Genomic DNA, 24524 nt, shown 5'->3' with positions numbered 1-24524 from the left:
ACCTCATCCTGTAGGTACAGCTGATTCTTCTCTTAATTGCATTCCATGTATTAAATATTGAAGGGCCAACTACCATTCTTCAACTGCCTCTCATAAAGGTCTCTTTGAACACCATATCATCAGTAAAATTCAACAGACTTAACACCAAATTCAGACCCTAAAACTTGCAAGGCTATTTACTTCCTTGTCCAGCTTTGAGTGTGTCCTCAGCCAGGTTTCCTCACCATCCACCAAAAGTGCTTATTTCCTCAGCCATGGACCTGGATCTATTTCCATTTTTATTATTTTTCAAATTCTACCAATTATCTAAAATGTTGACCCAGATTTCAACTTTTCCATTACCTGAAAATGATCAGACTTCCTTTGCACTCCTAATGAGACACATCTTCTTTTGGACTACCTGGAACTTGCCATCTCAGTAAATTTGCTGAGGACCCTTGTTCATCTGAATTATGATATATTAATGGAGGCAATCATATCGCAGGCTTCTCTGTTGGAAAACTTCTGAGAGGACATTACCAAACATAGTGCTTGCAGGGCAGACACTCAATTCAGTTGAAAAAAACCCTCAGTGAATTATCCTAAGACCAAAAATTACACATAAATTAAAGGAAGACCCTTAACTATGAGTTAGCACCGGTTCTGTGTCTCCTGAGAGTTTACTCTCTCCTCTAAAGTGTAATTATCTTTTTCTCCATCAGCAACAGGCAAAATTAAAAATTCTAAAAGCTATGATGTCTGATATTTTATTTAAAGCATAGCTGAAGTTAAAGAAAATTCTCTCTCAACTATAACCATTCCACATTCATTCACCAAGTTACTTTTAGCACAATTACAATTAAGAGTAATGATACACATTCTTCACATTAATCATGGTCCTAAATATATATGTATTTTAGTTTATATGTAAACATACACGTGTGGGAAACATGTTTGTGTGTGCATATGTACCCATGTATCAGAGAAAGTAAATATAATTGTTTTTCAAAGTGCTTTTTAAGAATAATCAAAAATAATTTTATCAAATACTGCACTATTTACTCATATTAAAATAGAATTACTTTACATTCCATAAGTAAAGTAATAGTAGGTCTATTAAAAGCAAGTAGAACTCATATTATCATGCCAATATGCTCCATGGAACAATCCCCCAAATTATATACATATACTAGTGGCCTGGTGCATGAAATTCATGCATGGGGTGGGGGGATTCTCTCAACCCAGCCTTCACCTTCTCTAGTCAGGGGCACGTTGAGAAATGTCTTGACTGCTGGACAAACCTCTCCCAATCTGGGACCACTGGCTCCTAACCACTCACTTGCCTTCCTGCCTGATTGCCCCAACCCCTCTGCTTGCCTGCCTGATTGGCCCCAAGTACCTTCCCCTTCCAGCCTGATTTCCCTAACTGCTCTCCCCTGCAGGCCTGATCCCCCTAACTATTCTCCCCTGCTAGGTAATGAAACCTCACTGACAAGTCAATGAGAAAAACTGAGGTAAGTTATATTTTTTTAAAAGTGGTTTAAAAATAAAGAGACTTGAAATTCTAGCCATGACAATGGCACCAATAGTTGTGTGAAAGGGAAAATGCATAACCTGTTAGTGCCTCAATTTCTTCTCCCAAGAAATGAAAACCAACAACATCTAACACCGGATTTTTTAGAATTAAATTAGAATAAGCATTTTAAAGTATTTTTTAAACTATAAAAAAATCATTATTAAAATAAAGGATATATTATGTCTTATGTGGTTTTACGTGAAAGGTGTAATTTTTAAGTTGGTATCTTATGTTTGGCAAAAACAAAAACAAAACTCTAAGTGTAATTTAACTGAATTAAAGAACATTATTTAGTGCACAAGCTCTTTAGAAAGAAGTTATAATAACTACCCCTGTGGAACATTGTACTGTTTTCTCAATATTTGTAGACAAGCATCACCTATGATAATAAATAAAATAAGCCCATACTCTTGACTCTTCATGAAGGTGTTTTAATCATTACTCATCAGAAAGGTACTAAAATATAAAATTTATAAGGAAAATACTTGATGACATATCAAATATTCAGAAAACAAAACAAAACGGGAGAATCAAAATCACAGCAGTATTTTCTTGGTATTTGGCTAAATATAAGTATATCTTGTTTTTCCAGATGGTGGTATTCCCATGTGTGAAAGGCAGGGTGAATACACTTCATGAGATATAAGTTTCACACTAGTTTTTCTCAGCTGTCATTAAATTGGAATGCTTAAATGTCATGATGTTTTGAAAGTGAATTTCAAAAATATATATTTATTTTTTCCCATCCAGAAACTTCAGATTTTCTTAGAAAAATGCATTTTCTCTATCTAAATCAAGCTAATTCTAATCTCTTACTATCAAGTAGAATTTTTACATCAAAGGAAAGGAGAAAGGTTCCTCTTCTATAACCTAAAAACAAGAACTCAATAGGATTAACACTGCTTTTCTTTGAATACCTGGAGCTAAAAATCAGTTTGGATGAACTAAGCACTTGGCCCTTTCCCCAGCTTCCAGCCTATTTTGCTTCTGGTCAACTATATAGAAAATGCAAAAATTTATTGACATGATGTTCTAATTGTTTCTGATATGGTTCATTTGGGTTAAAACAAAAACTTACTAAACTCCATGTCCCCAAAGTGAGAATTTCCCAAACACTATGCAGCTATTGTACTTACATCACCCCCTCAAAGGTGACATCATTGTGCCCCAGCTGCTTTGGCTCAGTGGATACAGTATTGGCTTTAACTCACAGTCAACAAGTCACGAGTCGACTGTGAGTTAACATGCTTGAACTAAAGGATTCCAGATTCAATTCCGGTCACGTGCACATACTTGGTTGCAGGCTCAATCTGCAGCCCTGGTCAGGGTGCATGTGAAAGGCAACCAATTGATGTGTCTTACTCACATCAATGTTTCTCTCTTTGTGTCACTCTCCCTCCCTTTCATTCAAAATGAACTCCCCTGATGCTGGACTGGACTATGCCCTAACATGGAACAGAGATTCTGGACACTAACTCCGATTCTAGCCCAATTAAAATTACAGCCATACTTCCTTCCTGGTGCAACTGAGGAAGAGGGGGACCTTGGAAACTCATGGACTTAATTCCACAGAAACAAAGCTTCCTACAATATTGCATCCTCTTGTGGGGGCCTCCAGAAATACTTATTCCTCACGTACCCCAAGTGCAAAAGGTGGGGATGAAGACCCTTCTCCTCTGATAACAAGGGGAACTGGTAGGATACATTAAGGAGCTATCATGTAGATTTCAGTTTATACTCTCACCTGGAAAGATAGTCTCATTTACAAGTTATCTTTGTCTCTAGAAAAAGATATAAAAATATAAAAATTGTGCAGAATAAAAAAAATAGCATTTCTCTATTTGTTGACTCCCTAAATACTTTAGTTTCTCATCCAATAAGGGGTAATTTATGAGCAGAAGGGGAGGTATTTTAATAAAGCTTCCCATCCCTGGAAATAGGAAGAATTTTATACATTTTTATAGTCCACTGCAATAAGCCACTGAAAATGAACAAAATATAAAAAATCAGTATCTCCTAAAAATAGACCCTATAACTTAGGTCTAGAACTATGTCATGCAGTATTTTTTAAATTCTATTTAAAGCTCAGTCATAAATTCCCTTGAGGGGAAAAAACACACAGAGAACTGGCAAAACGAAAAAGTGGTACCAATAATTCATTTGAGATTTCAGTCCTGGTTAATGAATGACCTAGAACCTATCGCTTGATGACTCAGTTGATGAGGCGAAGAGGGAGAAGCCCTAGGCATTTATTTGTTAAGATAAACTGCCGGCAAGTCCTTTTCTGGTTTGTGAACTGAAACCACAAACTTCCTTGGGCCTCTGCTTCTTAACCCATAAAATGGGGCGGGGGCGGGGTGTGCAGGGATAACCAGGAGAGTGCTGAAATCACCTGCAATTAAAATGTTGGTATCTATTTTGGTGTTTGTGAATTTGACATACCAATTTGGCTAGGCTAGACTATCCAGTTGTTCAATCAAACACTAATCTAGGTAGCATTGTGAAGATAGTCTGCAAATGTAGTCAACATCACAGTCAGTTGGCTGTAAGTAGAGGAGATTACCCTTGATAATGGGGGTAGGCATCATCCAATCAACTGAATTCAATTGAGAACAAAACTGAGATTACCTTGAGGAAGAAATTCTGCCTTCAGATCCTGCTGGTTCTGTTTCCCTGGAAAAACCTACCAAGTGCCATTTCTACCTGACAGAATGCTATTTATAGTGTATAATAAGTAGATAATAAATAAGGGAAGGGAGAAAATAGCATGCAAAGCTCTTTAAAAAAATGCTGTGGTAATCCTCCCCCCCCCCCCCCCCCCACACACATTAGGATTATATTCTTGCAAGTCTCATTCTAAAAAAAAAAAAAAAGACAAATCATCTTTAAATTCACCAAGTAGAATAAATACAACAGAACTCAACCTGAATGCCTACTATGTACCAGGACTTTGATATGCAAGTAAGACATGGTACATGCTCTCTGGGAACTTAAGAGTCTGGTGGGACATATGGATAAATAAATCATTTCAATATACAGCAAGTCCTCAAATAACATTATTTTGTTCAATGTAATTTCATTGTTATGTTGATGAGATACTGTAGGAACTTAACTCTTGTTTATATCAAATAGCTATGGCAAAACTGATTTGTTAAACATCATTTTGCTTAAAGTAAAAATCAACTACTCACTATATTAAGGACTTAATATAATGGGGTAAGTACCTAGAAAATATGTAAACAACCCATCAGATCCCAGGATGGACAATTTCACCTAATTTGGATAAGAAGACAAGTTTGGGGAAAACTTCTTGGGGCCTGGCTGATTCTCAAATCAGTACATATAAGTAAGCCAGAAGGATAGACATGGAGAAATTTTTTTCTCAGGTAGAAGCTACTACATGACATAAAACAAAGGCAACAAAAAAACCAGTATATGCTGGAAAGTACTTCTATGTCGGTGCTGTTATAGATCAGAACATAAGGTAGGGGATGATGAAAACGGAGGATGCAGGAGAAAGGAGTGATCAAATGTCAATGAGACTTCCATGACATGCTAAAGACCTCAGTTGGTTTTTTTTTAAGGGTTTTGTTTTATTTTAGTTTTAATTTATTCACATAATTGTGTAATTATTACTACACTAAGTTTTAAACACTTCCATCACCCTAAGAAGTTGTAATTCCATAGGGACATTCATGCCCAATAAGTGGACACGGTGCCTTTTCTTTGCCAGAATCCACCCATAACTGGTCATCTCTCTCAGAGCCAGTGATCCTTAGCATGGGCAGTGACATGTTGATAACCTCATTCACTGTGTCTAAATTCCTTATTGTTATAGTTTTCGAACAGGCTGTTTTTGGCAGGGCATTACCAAGGGTAAGAGATGGAGCCCGCCTCCTCCTTCCCACTAGTGCTTTCATTTTCTTCATGGCGGGTTGCTGAGCCCCTCGGGGCACCACAGCCCTGATGACTTCTGCAGACCCAGGGCAATGTCCCACCTGCTCCCCCCTCCCCCGGGGACTTGGGCTGCTTGCCTACCCGGTGGTGGATGGAGAGGAGGGCGGAGGCTGCTGGGTCGCTCAGACTTGTTAGACTCACACACACAGAGATTCACAGAGTGCAGAGTTCTGGGAGATGTGTGAGAAGACCAAGGGTGCTGGGGGGTGACCTAGCAGGTGGTGTTGCAGCGAGGCAGTAAGATGGGAAATTCTAGAATTAGAAGATGGGAACCTCAAGCTTCTAGCATTAAATCCCCCTCTCACATGCCCCCCGTGGGAGTGTCCGGAGGGAGGGCACCAGCAAGTAAGTCTGGTGCTGGGCAGTAAGTGAGTTGGAGGAGGCAGGGCAGGTAGGGGGGAGGGATAATGACATCTCTACCAACTCAGTGTCCTCACCTTCTCTGTGCCTGGCCTCTCTGGTGTCGGCACCTGTCAGGAAGGAGGATCTCCCAGCCTGACCCCCTAGAGTCTTCTGCTTTGCTGGCAGATGTGCCTGATCTCTCAGCTGGGCAGTTTCCGTAAGTCAGCGGTGTCCCAGGCATTCACTTCACGTGGGCGGCTGGCTCATAAGTAAGAGGCAGAGGACCATCCCTACCACCCTTGCCTCCTCCCTCACCACCCTCGCCCTCCCCCGGACCCTTAGCCAACCTCCTCCTCCCCCAGCTCCCCAACTCCCCTCCCTCCCCTCCCACCATGCAAAGCTCAGTCAAGTAGGAAGGCAGAACTCTGCCCTAAGCCAAGAGCCCTCCCATCTGTTTTCATTTCTTTTGGGTAGAAATCTAGAAGTAGAATCTCTGCGTCTTATAGTAAATGTATATTTAACTTTTAAAGAAATTTCCAAAAGATTTTCCAAAGGGGCTTTATCATAAAATTAACTTAGACTGCCTCTTGGCATTGATGGGGAGCCATTAACAGGATGAAGTTGAAGATTATCACAGCTAATTAATTCTTAAATCATCTACTTACACAATGAAGACTGACTTCTAAAAACCAAGATTAGAAAGGTCCCAGTTAGAAATTACTGTAACCTTCCGGGTGAAAGATGAAGACGTGAACCACGAACTCTGAGAGGAAAGATGGACTCAGTAAACATCCAGGACACAAAATAAACAGGACTGTGTGACTGGTTTGATATACAGGAATGAAGCAGAGAATTCTATATCTCCTAGGTTTCAGGCTTTAACAGATGGATGAATACTAATGAACATTAACCAGGTACACAGCCATTAGGTTTGAAGTTTAAGTAAATATGTCACAAGTAACTGAATATATATATATATATATATATATATATATATATATACACACACACACACACACACACACACACACACATATACATATATATATATATATATATATATAGTATAATATGCTAATTAGACCATATGTCCTTCCAGACGACCTTCTGGACAAAGCCAGGTCTTTGAGGTAAGCTCGGGTCCTGGGTGCCAGAGGGAAGCTGGTGCCAGAAGCCTAGGGAAGGAAGGCCTACTCTTGCAAGAGTTTCGTGCACCAGGCCTCTAATTAATATATATATCTGAACCTCTATGGAGAGGTCACATCAAGAGAGATTTATGGAGTCAGCACTATGTATCTGATTTGTAAAGCTGGAAAGCAGATGAGATTACACAGGAATAACAGGTATCCAGAGAGCAGTTTTGGCTCAAGAAGGGAACCTTACACATCACTAATAAATAAAATCTAGGCAGAGGTTAAAAGGCCAATGAAAAAAGACTAAGGAAAAAAGCCACTCACAGAGAAAGTAGAGGGAGAATTGTTAAAGAGAAAGATCACCCGGCCAGTGTGGCTCGGTAGCTGAATGTCAACTCAGGAACCAGAGGTCACTGGTTCTATTCCCATTCAGGGCCCATGTCTGGGTGGCCAGCTCAATCTCCAGTGGGGACGTGCAGGTGGCAGCCAATGGATGATGTTTCTCTCTCATGGATGTTTCTCTCTCTACCCCTCTCCCATCCTCTTCCCCCCACAAAAAAATAATAATAAAATAAAATTAAATTAAATTAAAAAAATCAATAATAAAAAAGAAACCTCTATAATCATAAAAGAGTTATATGCTACTTAGACCGGATAGTCGAATGACCTTCCGAACATCCTTCCAGGCAACCTTCCAGTAGGAGCTTGGGCTGTGAGGGCCGAGCCCCTTGCACAAATTTTGTGTATCAGGCCTCTAGTATTAAAATAAAAAAAGAGAGATAGAGATGGATCGAAAAAACCAAGGAAGTAGTTTCTCGAATGAGTGTTAGCCCAGGAGGAACAAGGAGGTGGCCGTGGGTGGTAATTAGAACTATCGTTCCAAGTTCTGGCTGCTCTGGGACCAAGCAAACTGCCGTGTGTATTTGTGATGTTGCTTAGTATGATGGTCTCAAAGGCAAAGTACAAGTGATCTAAAGAATACTAAGAATATGACAACAGAAAGTATATTATCATACTTTTTTTGTACACAGTATTTCTTCTAGTTCACTTTCTGCTATAGAAATGCCATTTGTGACTGAATGAAATACCCATAAGAAGTACAGTAAATGAGAGCTGTTGGGTGCCAGCCACAGGCAGGCAGAGCACAATATGCTCCATTTTTATCACTAATACTTGGACAGCCCCTCTCCTTCTATTTAAGTTTGGTACTTTAGCTTTCAGCTGAGTGTTGTTGTTGTTGTTGTTTTGTGTGTGTGTGTGTGTGTTTTTGTGTGTGTGTGTGTGTGTGTGTGGTGGCATTCAATGAAGAAGCATTCAATGAAGAAGCCCCAAATCCACCACACACACACACACACACACACACACACACACACACAATATTGACCAAATTGACAAAGGAATTAAGAATAAAGAATAAGCTCAGAAAGATGGATCCCTGTCTGAGATGTCAAGTGTGATAATGCATATCTGCAGAAATTTCATCACCCTAACCATATAAATACCATGTATGTTCCATTTATAACCCCAGGCAGGATTTCCTGCCTGCTAAGCAGTCCATCACTGCTAAGAATGCTGAGTACTGACAGGTGCACCCTTCTGCTTCCACCCTGAGCTGGGAGGTCTGCTGCCTGCACTGCGGCCGATTCCCCCTGGACACTCACAGCTTGCAGGCTCACGCTGAAGTTAGAGAAGAGAAAAGGTGAAGGCACATCCCCCACCCCAGTCCTGGCCCGGCCCATCCGACAAAGTCCGCCTTCGCTGTTTCACTCACAGTCTGGTCCTCCGCCATTAGGACCTCTCTGCCCGCAGGATGTTTGTAACAGAAAAGGCTGCTGCAACCCCTGGAGCGAATATTCCAGGAATGTCACTGCAGCCCACACCATGGAAGCGCTAACTTGCTTCCTTCCCAGGATGCTTTCAGGGTGTGCAAAGAAGCCACTGCCTTTCCCATCCCATTTCCTGTGCCTCAGTCAGCTCTGTAACAAGAGCTCTATCTCCCACTCCTATGCAGATATACGGAGCATTTGACAAACAACAGGTACAAGTTCTGGCTTTTCTGCAGGCTTAGTGTTGCTCAAAGCTGTGCATTAAATTGGGGACAGGCTCTATATATGATTCTAGCATCATTCCAAACTGGCGCTAATGGCTTCCTTTGCCTTCAAGTTTCTGTCTAGCGCTTTTCTAACATGTGGCAGACTTGCTTTTGACTGACCTGACTGCTTGCGAAACTCGAATGAAACTATGCCAAACTATAAAATACGGAAAGGACACAGGAAAGAACATTCTCCGTTTAGTTCTGCACAGGCTTGCCAATGCGCTGCTCATGAGTAGGAGGTGGTGAATCCAGGGACTCTAGGAAGCTACCTCTTGCTTATTCAAGTTGGATAAGAGAGGAAGGAATGGAGGAGTGCTCAGAGGAGAGAATTTTAAGAAGAAGAGGGGCCCTGCCAGCATTGCTCAGTGGTTGAGCATCGACCTATGAATCAGGAGGTCACAAGTCAATTCCTGGTCAGGGCATATGCCCAGGTTGCAGGCTCCATCCCTAGGATGCAGGAGGCAGCTGATCAATGATTCTTTCTCATCATTCACGTTTCTATCTCCCACTACGTTCCTCTCTGAAATAAACAAAAATTTAATTAAAAAAAAATAAGAGGGGCCCTAGCTGGTTTGGCTCAGTGGATAGAGTGTCAGCCTGCAGACTGAAGGGTCCTGGGTTCCATTCTCGTCAAGGGCACACAGGCCTAGGTTTTGGGCTTGATCCTCAGTAGGGGATGTATAGGAGGCAGCTTATCAATGATTCTCTCTCATCATTGATGTTTCTATTTCTCTTTCCCTCTCCCTTGTTCTCTGAAATCAATAAAAATATATTTTTAAAAACAAGAAGAAGAGGGGATACCATATGACAGGGGGGAAAGTAGAGCCAAATATATATCAAGTAGGGGGCCTAGTGACAACTGTTTTGAAATCACTTGCCCTCAAGCTCTGGGGTATAGAGAAGAGAAAAATAAATTAATTTTAACAACTTCATTGAGATACAATTATCATGCCGAAAGTTCACTTATTTAAAGTATAAAATTCAATAATTTTTAGTGAATTTACATAATTGTGTGATTATAACCATAATGTAATACCACAAAGGTACAACAAAGGTACTATGCACATTACCAGTCCCCTCCGCTAACCCCATTCAATGCTCCACCCCCTGATAACCACTAATCTCTTTTCTCACTCTCTGGATTTATCTATTTTGGACCTTTCCCATAAATTAAGTCTTATAATTATGTGCTCTTTTGTTTCTGGCCCCTTTCACATTGCATAATATTTTCAAGGTTCTTCTGTGTTGTAGCCCTGATTGGTACTGCATTCCTTTTTTCAGTTGAGTGACATTTCACTGTGAGTATATCTTGTTTATCCATTCATAAGTTTATGGACCTTTTGTACTTTTTCCAGGTTGGGTAACCTGGGGCACATCATTTTACCTCTTAAGTTTTCTGATTAAGAGGTTGATAATTAAAAGCTACCTCACAGGGAAATTAGGAAGATTATGTTAGATAATTGAGTAGGTGCTTTGTCAACTGTAAAGTACCTCACCAACACAACACTAGTCATTTCTCTACAAGCACTACCTCGTGACCTGTTACGTGAGAGTAACAAAATGACATGGAAATTGGCTTCAAAATTGCTTCTTTTTAAAAATATATACTTTATTGATTTTTTACAGAGAGGAAGGGAAAGGGATAATTAGAAACATCAATGAGAGAGAAACATCAATCAGCTGCTCCTGCACACACCCCACTGGAAATGTGCCTGCAACCAAGATACATACCCTTGACCGAATTCTAACCTGGGACCCTTGAGTCTGCAGGCTGATGCTCTATTCACAGGCCAATGATCTCTCTCATCAATCTTCCTAACTCTATTCCTCTCCTTTCCTCTCTGTAAAAAAATCAATTAAATATATTTAAAAGAAAGAAAGAAAGAAAACATTCATGAGCCTATGCAGAGTAGATTTCTTTTTCCTGAAAAATGAGGGATTCCAATTTAGATTTTGGGTGGAGATTATAAAAAAGGAAATCTGGTCACCATCAGAAGATAATCACTACAAGAGTAAATGTTTTTTGATGAGAACACACTATCCAGTGGGTACCTGTGTGTGCTGGAGAGCGGGGAGAGGAGCAGTGATGGGAATACTGAGGAAGCAGGGTATGAACACAGGTGATGGTCACATAGCCCGGGGGTACCAGAGAAGGACGGAAACCCAGGACCCCTAATCCTCATACTCAGTATATCTCCCTTTCCCAGGAAAAGATCTTCTTGTGACCAATAGATGTCAATCAGCAGCACTGGGGGCCACATCAATTCTTTAGAATTTTTAACTTACTTTCTACAACTGTTTACATTGCTAAGAATTGTTGCTAAACATGTTTTTGGTAAATAACAAGCACTGATTAAAATCCATTAGGCTTTACTTGCTTCAATAATAAACCCATTACTTCCTTCCTTTGCCTCTATGTCTACAATTCAGTATGTCTACTGAATCCTATTTTCTCTTAGTCAGTTGTACCATCCTTTGTATATTATAGATAGCCAAATCCCTCTGTGCTCCCACAGCTCCTGGGCCTTACTCTATTTAGCACTTGTTGGATTGTATTTTGTACTACCATCATCCATTATGAATGTCTCTCCAACTTCCTAAACTCCCTGCAAGGCAGTGATTTTGACCTTGTTCTTCTCTATCTCTCGGGCCTCACTCAATGGGTAAGCGGATGAGAAGGACGAGGAACTGCACACCAACCTCTGCACCAATTTGGTTTGTTCATCTTTTATCTTAAACTTCTCTTTTCTATTCAATTCTACTTGATTTCATTACCCTGAACCATGACAGCATTTGCTCTTTCTTCTTTCTCACAAAATACTCTTCTGCCAGTGGCAAAGCTTGAAGACAAAAGGTGATACCAGAGGATATGTTTTTATTGATGAGAGAGAGGGAGGGAGGGAGGGCAGGAGAGAGGGAGGGAGAGGGAGGGAGAGAGAGAAAAGCATTGGTGTGGGAGAGAAACATCCATCAGTTGCCTCCTGTATGCGCCCTGATTTGGGATCAAACCCACAACTTAGGTATGTGCCCTGGCCAGGAATGGAATCCATAACCTTTTGGTAGCATATGGGATGACACTCCAAACAGTATCTTAAACAGGTTTTTAAAATTAAGGTCATGACTGTTGATAAGAATATGATTTTAGAGCAGCTAGAAAGAATAGGGTATAAATAAGAGCTGGCCTATTTAACACCCATTTAAAACACCAGTGATGAGACAAGGCAGTCAAAGGGGGTACATTTCGCATGTGCTTATTTTCCTTCACCCTCACCACCGCCATGTGAGAGGGTGGCCACCTTCTGATCTCTGTCCCTCATTCCTTTGGATAATATTTATTGAATGCCTTCTATGTGGCAGGCACTGCAGACACCCCGAGAAGGACAGGCAAAGCCCTTGAATATATGGGGTAAGCATGGCTCCCCCAAGAGGTCAGCGTGAATCAAGATTAGGAAAGGAAGGAGGAAGCACCCAAGATAAAGCTGGAGACGCGAGCAGGAGCCAGACCCTGCAGGCCCTTTTGGGCTAAATGAAGGCCTTCAAACTAAGGGCCTTGAAGGTGACACAGGCAAGGACTTACAATTTTAAAACATCATGCTAGACATACTTAGTGCAAAGGAGAGCTTGGCGTCACAAAGGGATGCTGTCTCAGGGAGAGGTTTCAGGCCTGCGGGAAGGGCTACACATCTCGCTTTCATTTGCAGGACCAAGGAACCAGGATTGGCACAAATCTGGCATGCGCCACAGAACATACGGCTCCTCTGGAAGAAGCCCGGCATGCATCAAGGCCCAAATCTGCTAATGAAAGCCTCCTGCTCTCTCAGTGGGCTGGGAGAACACAATATATTTTCTTTATTGCTGCTGTCCTTTTACTCTTGCTTTGACCCCCTTCTCTACACAGATATGAAAACTCACAGTTGGACCTCATTTTCTGGAATCTAAAAATAAATTTTCCCAATGAAATTATTTTATGGTTTCCTGCAAATGGTGTTTCTTTTGAGTGAACTACCATCTACCCTTACATAACCTTTCCTAGAAGAGTATGCTGAACCTGTCATTTATTTTCTTTTTAAATTTCTCTTTATTGCTGAAGATGTAGATGTGATGATCTGTTTTCCCCATGGACACCTTCTAGCCAGCCTCCTCTCCACACATACCCCCAGGCCTTCACCACACTTTTGCCTGTGTCCATGGGTATTCATATAAATTATTTGGTTAATCTCCCCCCACCCCTATTCCTCCTTTCCCACTAAGAACCTGTCACTTAAAGCTCAGAAGAATATCTATAGTAAAGGAGATGATTTTATATACCACATTACTGTTGGAAGAGAAAGTTATACTGTAAAGTACAAAAAAAAAAAAAAAAAAAAAAGGAAGGAAAGTCTCTTGCAATTTAATGACTGTGGTGCATTTTCTCCTGGACTGGCTGGATACAGACACCTTTCTTTATGCATATAATGAATTACTCACACTGAGATGATGAACATGCCAAAGAAGAAACTGGATTTAAGCACCACGAGAAACAGATTCCTGGAGAAAAATAAAAAGCCAAAGAGCAAGACTAGCCTCCCATAGAAATCACACAGAAAGGTGGGCACCCATCTAAGCACCATTCGGCTTTGTAAAAGCTAATGTTTTGCACTACTTGGTATGGAAACTTTTAAATTAATACAGTGTAAAAATATCACTCAGGTTCCTTTTATGCTCCTTGCCCTCCCCCACTCCCATGAGGTACCACTCTTCCTGCCAATGGCAGTTTTGTTCTTTTACATCCACGTGTCTGACTTAGTTTGGAGTTCCCCAAAACAAACCGTAAGGGAAAGTTCCAGTGCCATAGCAGAGAGGATTTGCCCAAAAGAAGAGGCGGTTCCTCATGCCAGAGCTCCACCATGCCACCTGAGGAGGCTGGCTCTGTGTGGCATACATAGAGTAGGGAGAGGTTCATGCCTAAGGACATTGTCCAAAAACAATGGAGATTTTGGTGGCAGCAAGCAATTAACTACACGGGGCTGGTAGCTTCATGGCATTATCAGCAAAAGGAGAAATGATGGCCCAGCCATACATTTAACAAAGAGACATCCAAGAAGAGTGCTCCTGGGACCACACTCAGCCTCAACGGTCCAGAAGGTTGAGAACACACCCTCGGCTGCATCCACTCAGGAATAACCAGACACAGGGCGGACATGAAAACATTCCCCAAGTCATACACCGATCCATCAGCAAAATATGGAAGCCTTACTGACTCCAAGGGCTTAAGCACACCTTTGATCAAATACTTGCTAAACAATAAGCCACTTTAACCAAGGAGGAAGTCAGGAAGTCAGGCTTAAAAATAAAATCAGACTCGTGCCTCCTGGCCCAGAAGGCTGTGTGCATAGCCAGGGCCACACCCTCTCTGGAGAGACTGGAGAAAGGAGCACCCAGCTACATGGGGGTGGGGGAAGGAGCAAAAGGCCCTGAGCTTGAGAGCACACACACCCACCTGGTAAAGGTGGCTCAAGCACAAACTTCGATCAGTAAATGGTGTTTGCAGACCCAGGGAAAAACCCTAGGAAGCCAGTCTACAGCCTAAAACCAAGGGGGAAAAATCTGAGCAAGGAGGTCATAAAGTAGGTAACGTAGATAAAATAGACTTCACAGGACTAGTCCGGCCAAGTCACCAAAGAGGTAAACAAGTGACCAAACAAACAACAACTTCAAGGAACTTCCTCCAAAGAGAGGACCGAAGGGTCAGCATTCAGAAGTGCTGCAATATTTTACTCAAAATGTGCATTAAAAAAAAAAAAATTATGAGGTAGGCAGAAAACAAAAGAAAAGCCTGAAACCAAAAAAGTACGACCCCCTCCTACCCCCACTCCTAAAAAATAGGCAACATAAACTCATAGTTGTCCAGAAGTTAGATTTAAATGACAAAGACTTGAAAGCAGCCATTATAAACATGCTCAAAGAACTGAAGGAAGCAATGCTTACAGAAGTAAAGGAAAGTGTGATGACAATGTCCCAACAAATAGAGAATTATCAATAAAAAGACAAATTATGACATACAACAATACAAGCACATGGAAATTCTGTAGTTAGAAACTACAGTAGCTACAATGAAGACTTCACTAGAGTGGCTCAGCAGTAGATTTGAACTGGTAGGAGGAAGAATCAGCAACCTTGATAATGGATGAGACTATCCAATGCAAAGAACAGAAAGAAAACAGTAACAGAGCCTCAGAAAAGTAGGATAGCATTAAGTGTCCCACCCACACATCATGAAAACACCAGAAGGGGAGGAGAGAGAAAGGAACAGAAACATATCCAAAGAAATAATGGCTGAAAACTTCCCAAGTTTGATGAAGAGCACTCATGAATCTATACTTTTAAGAAGCTCAATTATCTCCAAGTAGGACAAATTCACACTCAGAATCATCAAAAGGTTGGAAGCCAAAGAGAAATTGTTGAGATCAGTAAGAGAAAAACACCTTGTCCCATTGTGGGACAGCTGACTTTTCACCAAAAACAACAGAGGCCAGACTGTTGAAAGAAAAACAAGGAAAAGATAAATATGTTTTGATTGGGAAGGAGAAAATCTAGAATGTTTGAGAACAGCCTTTAAAGGCAATAAGAATCCTCAAGCAAACAGAGGAAGAATGGAGAAGAACTGCCTCAGCAAAGTAATGCTGAGAAAAAATATGAAGAAAAATAGAAATTTCAGTTGTTAAAAAATTTCACCTAAAACCTGCCTTTTCATTAAACAGAGACAATCTCTCATGCATGTGACTTGGAAGTTTATGAGAAGTTAACAAATACATTTCTCAACCAGACCTGCTAGCAAGCCATCCTGCATTTAAGGTAGAGAATCACTGGCTAGTTCTCGAAAGGAGTTACTAAATCATTATTCAGAGCTTGCGAGTATGTAGCAGGTGGGTGGCATGGAAAGCAAAGTAATGTGAGATTAATTCCATAAGGCAACTAGAGAATTTACTCATTCATATTTTTAATTGAAGAGGTAAGATTTCAAAGCCTGTAAAAATAGTGAGCACATTTGGGAGAAATGATAGAAGGCTTACTGAACCCTGATTATTACTGCTACAAAAGAGGTAAGTATATGAGGTGAGAATTTGAAGGTACATTATGAAAACTTCGGCATAGAAATAATCCTAATGAAACCCACAGAGACCATTTATCTATACAATAAGCTTTCTCTGGCTCTCAGAAAAGGTTGGAATTTTTTTTCCTGTGTGTTTTAAATGTGCTTTTACTATCGAGTACTGTTGGTCTTGTCCAACAGAAGCAAACTCACTAACCAGGTACCAGTGATTTAGATAAAAGACATCTGAGAGAGAAAGGGGGATGGGGCACTGAGTTAGCTCAGTTGATGAGCTAACTCAGAGAACCTGCTGATTATATTTAGTGCCCTAGATGTGCATCTCTCACCTACATCTGCCACTTCCCACTAAAAACCTGTAGTCAGATATGGACACAAATTACTACAGAAGAAAATGGCTAATTTACAAAGAAAATCAGTGGTGATGGCAGCAGCCCTACTGAAGCAACCATCTTATATAAAAACTGCTGTTTGAAATTTTAACCCTGCTATTTTGGCTTCTGTAAATGCTTGCTTGTTTACAGAATAATAAGGAAAATAAGACTACTCCCATTCCAGAGAGGCCATAAACCTTCCCTGGACAAAGTTATCAGTGCTGGTGCCAGGCCAGGACTTTGGTTGAGGACTCAAAGCCCCAACACATAGGGCTCTTTAAGAACTTGCAAAGGGGACTGGAAAAACCCTTATTTGGGAGACAAAGAGCTAGAGAAAGTATAAGTAGGAAAGCTTCCTCCATGTTTCTTTGCCCAGAATTTGAAAGGCATTTTTCTCTGGGCCCGCCCATAATAATAATAATAAAATGTGACTCCATTTCTCTAAGCATTGCTTGGTTTTTCTCTGGTTTTCTGTAACATTATCAGACAGTGAAGGGAAGTGACCCAGAGGTGTATAATCCTGATGAGCCATTTGATAATAGAAGGAATTTTTGCAAACCAACTGCCCACTCAAAAGCAAAAGAATTAAATTACAAATATAAAACAAAACAAAAAGAATATTTCCAAAAGGAAATGGATGTTGATGATGGCATAGGCACATGTGTCAAACACAAGGCCCGCGGGCCAAATCCGTCCCGCCAGGCCTTGCAATGTGGCCCGCACCGCGCTGTCATCACTGCACTCCGCTGCGTTTCCATCACAATGACAGTTTATGACTGTTCAGTAAACCATTCGGCCCGCGATTTAGGCTGGATTTTAGATTTTGGCCCCTTCTCTGATTGAGTTCAACACCCTTAGCATAGAGAAATAATGGATTTTAGCTATGTTCAACAGCTCATATTCAGAGTAGAGGATAACAGCCATAGGCCTGTAGGCCTATAAGTTGCTATTATATAGAAGGGAAACTCATTTGTCCAAAAGTGGAGATTAAGGAAGCTCACTAAATAAAAGATTTTCATGATCACATTTGCCTTCTCATGGCAGGCCAGGTGAGGTCAGGTCAGAGGTTATCTTAAAGAGAGGAAGCCTGAAAGGCCACCTTCCTGGATTCAAGTGTGAACTTCCCAGCGATGTCATGATGGGCGGGTGTTGCGCTTCCTCAGTACCCTCAGATTCCTCATCTGAAAGCAGCACACAGACTGCACCTCCAAGGGCACATGGAAGCCGAGGAAGCCTGAGTCCTTAGCCTCGATGAGGCACATTCTACATGCACCTTGGGCTACGTTCTTGTTCTATCTGACCAAGGGTAGGAGTGTTACTAAGGGCCCCACACAGACCATCAGTTCATAAGAACTTCGTTTCTCTCCCTTTGGAAAGGGTCGGAAAGGGTCAGAACATCTGGTTCATCGTAAGCAGAGCATTTAAAAATAACCACTAATGAAGTATTTATGTTTTCCAATACTACTTCTGCTCGCTGCCTCTACTGCTTTTCTCCCTGCACGGGTTCCAGGCAGCAACAATTAGTGCATCAGAGACGCACCAATGCCGAAAGGCCTAACGTCTGGAGTGCTGTCCACCACCCCTATTCAAGAGACACTCAATTTTCACATTGCAACTTGTTTTATATATATATATATATATATATATATATATATATATATATATATATATACACACACACACACACACACACACACACACACACACATATATATATATATTTTACAGAGAGGAAGGGAAAAAAAGAGTTAGAAAAATGGATGAGAGAGAAATATCAATCAGCTGCCTCCTGCACACCCCCTACTGGGGATGTGCCCGCAAACAAGGTACATGCCCTTGACTGGAATCGAACCTGGGACCCTTGAGTCTGCAGGCTGATGCTCTATCCACTGAGCCAAACCAGATAGGGCCACGTTGCATATTTTTAAAGTAGTAAAACATTTGTTTTGTCTATTCCTGGGATAAGTTTGAATAATGGTTTTGAAGTTTGGAATATCCTTTATGCTGCTGTGCTCCAGGGTACATGCTTTCCATAAAGTGGTTATGAAGATTAACAAAGATGAAGCTACTCTGTGTGACACTGCTTCAAATAGTGCCTGACACTCTGTGAGTGCTTTAAATGCTGGCTATAATGGTAATGATATTATTTGATTTTAACATATTTTAGGTTAGTATTGTAATCATCACATTATTTCATTAGCAATGCAGACAGGCCGAGGGAAGAGTGTCTGGCTCTAATTCAGTTCATTATCTCCCTGGCAAGAAATTATCTGGGCTCACAGGCAGGAGGCAGGAGCATTGCCACTGACACCACTACGGGGTTCTCAGTACAGCTGCCCCTATTTCCCTGCCCCAATTTTCCAATTCATAGTCAAAGCCACAATTAACACACCGAGAAACAAGTGCATAAGGAAACACATGTGTGATCACACACGAAAATACACTTTTCTGTACTTCACCTAGGATGATACTCAGAAATTTAAGAGAAACTTTCCACCGAAATCGGTTTGGCCCAGTGGATAGAATGTCGGCCTGCGGACTGAAGGGTTCCGGGTTCGATTCTGGTCAAGGGCATGTACCTTGGTTGCGGGCACGTCCCCGGTTGGGGGTGTGCAAGAGGCAGCTGATCAATGACTGTTTCTCATCGATGTTTCTAACTCTCTATCTCTCTCCCTTCCTCTCTGTAAAAAAAAAAAAAAAAATCAATAAAAATATATTAAAAAAGAAAAAGAAAAAGAAAGAGAAACTTTCATAAGAAACTAAGAAGCAATCAACAGACTAAATAAAATATGATACTTTCATTTAGTGGAATGCACAGCAACCATTAAAAAGTGATGGAAAAGATATTCATGAGAATATGAGTCAGACTTAAAACATCATGATCCTATCTCTTAAAAGTATACATGTAGAAAAGGACTAGAGGAGATTAAGTCCTCAAAATACCAAAACTAGCCTTAACTGGTTTGGCTCAGTGGACAGAGAGTTGGCCTTTGGACTCAAGTGTCCCAGGTTTGATTCCCGGTGAAGGGCATATATCTTGGTTGCGGACACATCCCCAGTAGGGGGTGTGCAGAAGGCAGCTGATCAATGTTTCTCTCTCATCGATGTTTCTAACTCACTATTCCTCTCACTTCCTCTCTGAAAAAAAAAAAGAAAAAGAAAAAAAACACAATAAAATATATTTTAAAAATACCAAAACTATTTTTGGTGAGAGAATTATAGATTGTTTAAATTTTTCTTCTTTTCTTTGTTGATACTTTCCATAATTTGTTACTTTTGTGATCCTAAAAGGAACCCTGAAATAGTGAAGTTCCAGGGAAACCAAGGTAGGTGGCCATTTTAATGCTAATATTCTAAGTCTGATCAAGGCTGGGGTGAGTCTGTATCTAGGAGCCAAAGCCACAACTTGCAGTCCTGCAGTCAGTGTAACCAAACTGTCCTCAGGCTGCTGGGCGGAGGTGCAGAGCCCAAGCAAGTCAGCAAGCAAGAGAAGAGCTAGAGAACTCATGCAGCCTGAGAGACAGACCTCTACAGACCTCGGTCTGCTACAGTCTGATCTTCCAACAAAGCTTCCCACATCTCAGTTGCCACAGCTGTACCCTGCTCAACAACACACAGCCACTCCATCTCATCAAATTGTGTCTTCTAGAACAGTGTTTTTCAACCTTTTTTGGGCAAAGGCACACTTGTTTCATGAAAAAAATCACGAGGCACACCACCATTAGAAAATGTTAAAAAATTTAATTCTGTGCCTATATTGACTATATATAAAGTAATTCTCTTGAATAGGAATCAAATAAACACAAAGAAAGTATTTTATAATTACTTTATTATGAAATATTAAGTAAACAAAATAGTGAAAAATTATAAAATTCTTGTCTTGTCTGCACCTACGGCACACCAGGCAACATCTCAGTGTGCCGCGGAACAGCGGTTGAAAAACGCTGTTCTAGAAGGCAATGTAGCGATTATCGTAGCAAACATTAGCTGTGTACAGTGATCGCATTGTGGCAGCTCACCTATGAAGGGGTCATGGTACAAATGGACACGATGGCCCATAAATTAAGCACTACTCGTTTAGATAGGTGTACATTGTGAATTCCCAAGATTATTGGGCTTTTGTAGAGTTAAATTTAGAAAATGGAATATTACTAGGAAGTCCTTTGTTTTTATTCCTCAGATTTCCTTTTCTGTCATTTAATATAAAGTGTCAAAGAATGCTAGAAAGTCAATTGCTTGTTTCTTTTGTCTCCTCTCTGCTACAGAAAGGCAGAAGGTTGTGTAGTTAATCCTGTTTCTGGTTCATCTCCTTGCTGCATCATGTCTTGGTAACCAGCTAATTTCTTTTTATATATATATATATTATTGATTTTTATACAGAGAAAAAGGGAGAGAGATAGAGAGTTAGAAACATCGATGAGAGAGAGTCATCGATCAGCTGCCTCTTGCACACCCCCTACTGGGTATATGCCCGCAACCAAGGTACATGCCCTTAACCAGAATCGAACCCGGGACCCTTCAGTCCCCAAGCCGACGCTCTATCCATTGAGCCAAACCGGTCCCGGCAAATATATATTTTATTGATTTTTTTTTTTTTTTTTACAGAGTGGAAGGGAGAGGGAAGAGAGTTAGAAATATCGATGAGAGAGAAATATCTATCAGCTGCCTCCTGCACACCTCCTACTGGGATGTGCCTGCAACCAAGGTACATGCCCTTGACCGGAATCGAACCTGGGACCTTTCAGTCCACAGGCCAATGCTCTATCCACTGAGCCAAACCGGGTAGGGCCCAGCTAATTTCTTTGTAAGAATAAATGCTGCTAAATTATAATTTTAGATCCAAGCAGTATAAATTAAAACGGTTTTCCTTCTATTGATAAACTACATGTCTACTTGTCAATGATAATTTGGTTTGTTTTGGACAACTACAACTTTACAAATAGTATAGTCAACATATTAAAATATATGGAAGTTTTTTTTTTATAAATAAATAAGAAAATAAAAAATTCTGCTTATAGAATATGTAAGATTTAGAGTTTATTACATACACCAAAAATATAGAAAATATTCTTCTCACAATGCTATACTTTAAATATTGATAAGTACAGGGCACTAAAACTTTCAAATGCCCTCGGAAACACCTGTGACTCCAAAAGCTTAACTTAATATTTTAGGTAAGATCTTGTTCTTTTTTCATATTAATAATTTGCCCTACGTTTGGTAGGTCATGAAAACAGTGATTGGAAATAGGCCTGGAAACAGTTCTTACAGTCTAGAACTAGTTAACTCACATGTGCAATGCTTGAAGTTCTAGTTTAGAATCTTAGCCTGGCCACTGTGGAAAGTAAACAACATTCAGCACCTTTAATGCTAAGACAGGGGGAAGTCACACTTGTTCTGAGACAGGGTGGGCACCTGATTTTCCATTCATTTTCCCAACACCTCTGAAGAACAGGTAGATTGTATGATCCAGACACAGCCACCCTGACTGAACCAGGACATACGAGTATCTTAAGGCTAACTCACCTTTTTGATTCCTCAAAATTCCTCTTTTCTTTTTCTTTTTTTTTTCTTTTTTACCAGTAAATAAAGTGGAGTCAGAAGTTGGTGAAGGCAAGAACAAGTACAGGGTCAGAGGCAGGGCAAGATTTTCTACCCTCACATCACATTATCACTCCCCCAAAATGTTTATTTTTTTAAAATGTATCTTTATTGTTGAAAACTATACATATGTACCCCTTTTTCCCCTATTGACCTCTGCCTCCAGCCCAGATCTTCACCACACTACTGTCTGTGTCTGTGGATTATGCATATAAATACTTTGGTTAATCTCCCCACCAATGTTTCTCAGAGTAGGATGGACCCACCTGTGCTAGGATTATCCAAAAATGAACAGAATGGCTAAATCACAATCCTTGGGGGTAGGACCTGAAAATCTGCATTTGTAACACACTCCCCTAGTCTTAGAAATGCTGCCATATTGTATGCTCTCCCAAATGATGACTACAGCATCATGCCATGTCTACATGTAGTTCTTTCTCTTAATATAATTTATTATAATCTCAGCAAGGTAATGAGATGCTTGAAAAATTACGATGAGAAGCCTTAACACCTGTGTCAGGGATACAGCACGACCTAGTGCTACGAAATCACGATACCTGAGTTTTGAACTGCTTTCTTCTGAAAGTTGTTTTCTGTCTCCCCGTATGGCAAATGCTGAAGTATTGTCATTGTGATCTAGAGTTTTAAAGTGTTAAACAAAAAGGCATCAGTAAGGGTTTACAGTACACTTAGCTTGCAGGGTCTGAGTTTGCACAAACATTCATGAAGTTCAAGGTGTCTTTACAAGAGGTGAGTCCAAATAATCTGCAGGAGAAAAAAGATAACCTATTGGTATGCTTTCACCCTCCCAGGGGCACCACCACTTATCAAAACTCACTCATTGCGTGGAACCCAAAGGTGTCACTGAGAACCTGAGACTGAAAAGGTCAGAGGCTTAACAGGTCTCAGGAAAACGAATGGGGACAGGTCAGCTGTTGCTACATCGTTGACGACTGTTAATCATCATACCACACACATTTATTAGCAGTCCTTTCCAGTGTATTAGCTTCACTTTGGAGACCTTAATTAATCTGATCTTTTCTAAAAGCCTGGGAAAGGCCAGCTCACTTGACACACTTCTATTACTCGGCGTTTTCACCTCCCCGCTGCATCAGTTGCCATCTCTTCCCCAGTGAGTTTCTGGGAGGCAGAGATAGCATTTTCTCTTCTGCATCTGGCATTCAAGAGGGCACGCACAGACACAGGCAGCTTTTCCAAAAAGGCCACATCCTACGGACAAGACAACTGAGGAGCAGAGAGCTGAGGACATGCTTCTCCTGGAAAGAGGACTTGGGAAGGAAGGAAGCAAGCAGCTCTCAGATATGAGTGGGACTAGATGAAGTTAGAGAGAAACAGATTTTAGCTGCTCATATAAAGGGAAAAAAAGATTCAAACATGAGAAACAATCTAGAATAGGAAATGTGTTCTTTAAAAAGGAAATCTGCCCAATGTAGGAAAGTATGGGAAAAGTGATTCAGAGAGAGTTTGGGCCATCCCTTAGAGTAGGGGTGTCGAACTCAATCAGAGAAGAGGCCAAAATCTAAAATCCAGCCTAAATCGCGGGCCGAATGGTTTACTGAACAGTCATAAACTGTCATTGTGATGGAAACGCAGCGGAGTGCAGTGATGACAGCGCGGTGCGGGCCACATTGCAAGGCCTGGCGGGACGGATTTGGCCCGCGGGCCTTGTGTTTGACACATGTGCCTTAGAGGAATGACCACATGACCTATAAAGTTCCCCCAGAAGAAGACTCCATGAGCCTGTCCCTTGAGATAGCTTACACAGCTGGTAACTGGTAGAAAGAGGATGTGACACAGCCTTACATCAGCATTCCCACTAGACCACATGGATGCCTTTGAAAGACATTGAGCTAACAGGTTCTGACAATTCAAAAAGCATTCCATCAGGCTTCAGTTCCAGGGCAAGGTGGAGTAAGGACTGACTTCTCCTCCTGCCTGGAACCAAACAGCCATATGATGCATATGTATGCGTGAATCTGCAACCTGGGCATGTGCCCTGACTGGTTATCGAGCCACCACTTTCTGGTGTATGGGACGATGCTATACTGGACCTCAAATTCCAGTCTCCAGAATTGTGAGAAAAATACATTTCTGTGGTTTAAGCTACACAAATTTATGATATTTTGTTATGGCTATCTGAGATGACTAATATATACTAATAAAAGAGTAATATGCTAATTATACAAAGTCAACTGGACATCTTCTGGACAAAGCTGCAGTGGCAGGGGCCAAGGCAGAGGTGATTAGGGGTGATCAGGCTGGCCAGGGAATAGTTGGAGGTGATTAGACCAGCTGGGGAGAGCAGTTAGGGGTGATCAGACCAGCTGGGGAGAGCAGTTAGGGGTGATCAGGCCAG

At 41.0% G+C, this 24524-nt stretch overlaps 1 protein-coding gene across 4 annotated transcripts in view; it reads right to left on the bottom strand.

Moving 5' to 3' along the window:
- SH3GL2 (SH3 domain containing GRB2 like 2, endophilin A1) overlaps positions 1-24524 on the bottom strand; it is a 171833-nt gene that overhangs the window by 42749 nt on the left and 104560 nt on the right. Inside the window, exon 1 of one of the 4 annotated variants that reach the window (XM_036434130.2) lies at positions 22705-22757. The exons of 1 other annotated variant lie outside the window; for it this stretch is intronic. The gene's annotated coding sequence lies outside the window, so the exon portion shown is untranslated. Of the gene's footprint in view, positions 1-13549; positions 13572-15546; positions 15569-22704; positions 22758-24524 lie in introns of those variants that run through there. 2 more of the 4 variants (XM_036434131.2, XM_045580270.1) reach the window with 2 other exon arrangements.

This window comes from Pipistrellus kuhlii, unplaced genomic scaffold, assembly GCF_014108245.1.
Source record: "Pipistrellus kuhlii isolate mPipKuh1 unplaced genomic scaffold, mPipKuh1.p scaffold_m20_p_12, whole genome shotgun sequence".
NCBI classification, from domain to species: domain Eukaryota; kingdom Metazoa; phylum Chordata; class Mammalia; order Chiroptera; family Vespertilionidae; genus Pipistrellus; species Pipistrellus kuhlii.
Note: the sequence above shows the minus strand (reverse complement) of the source record. Positions and strands in the feature narration are given on the sequence as shown.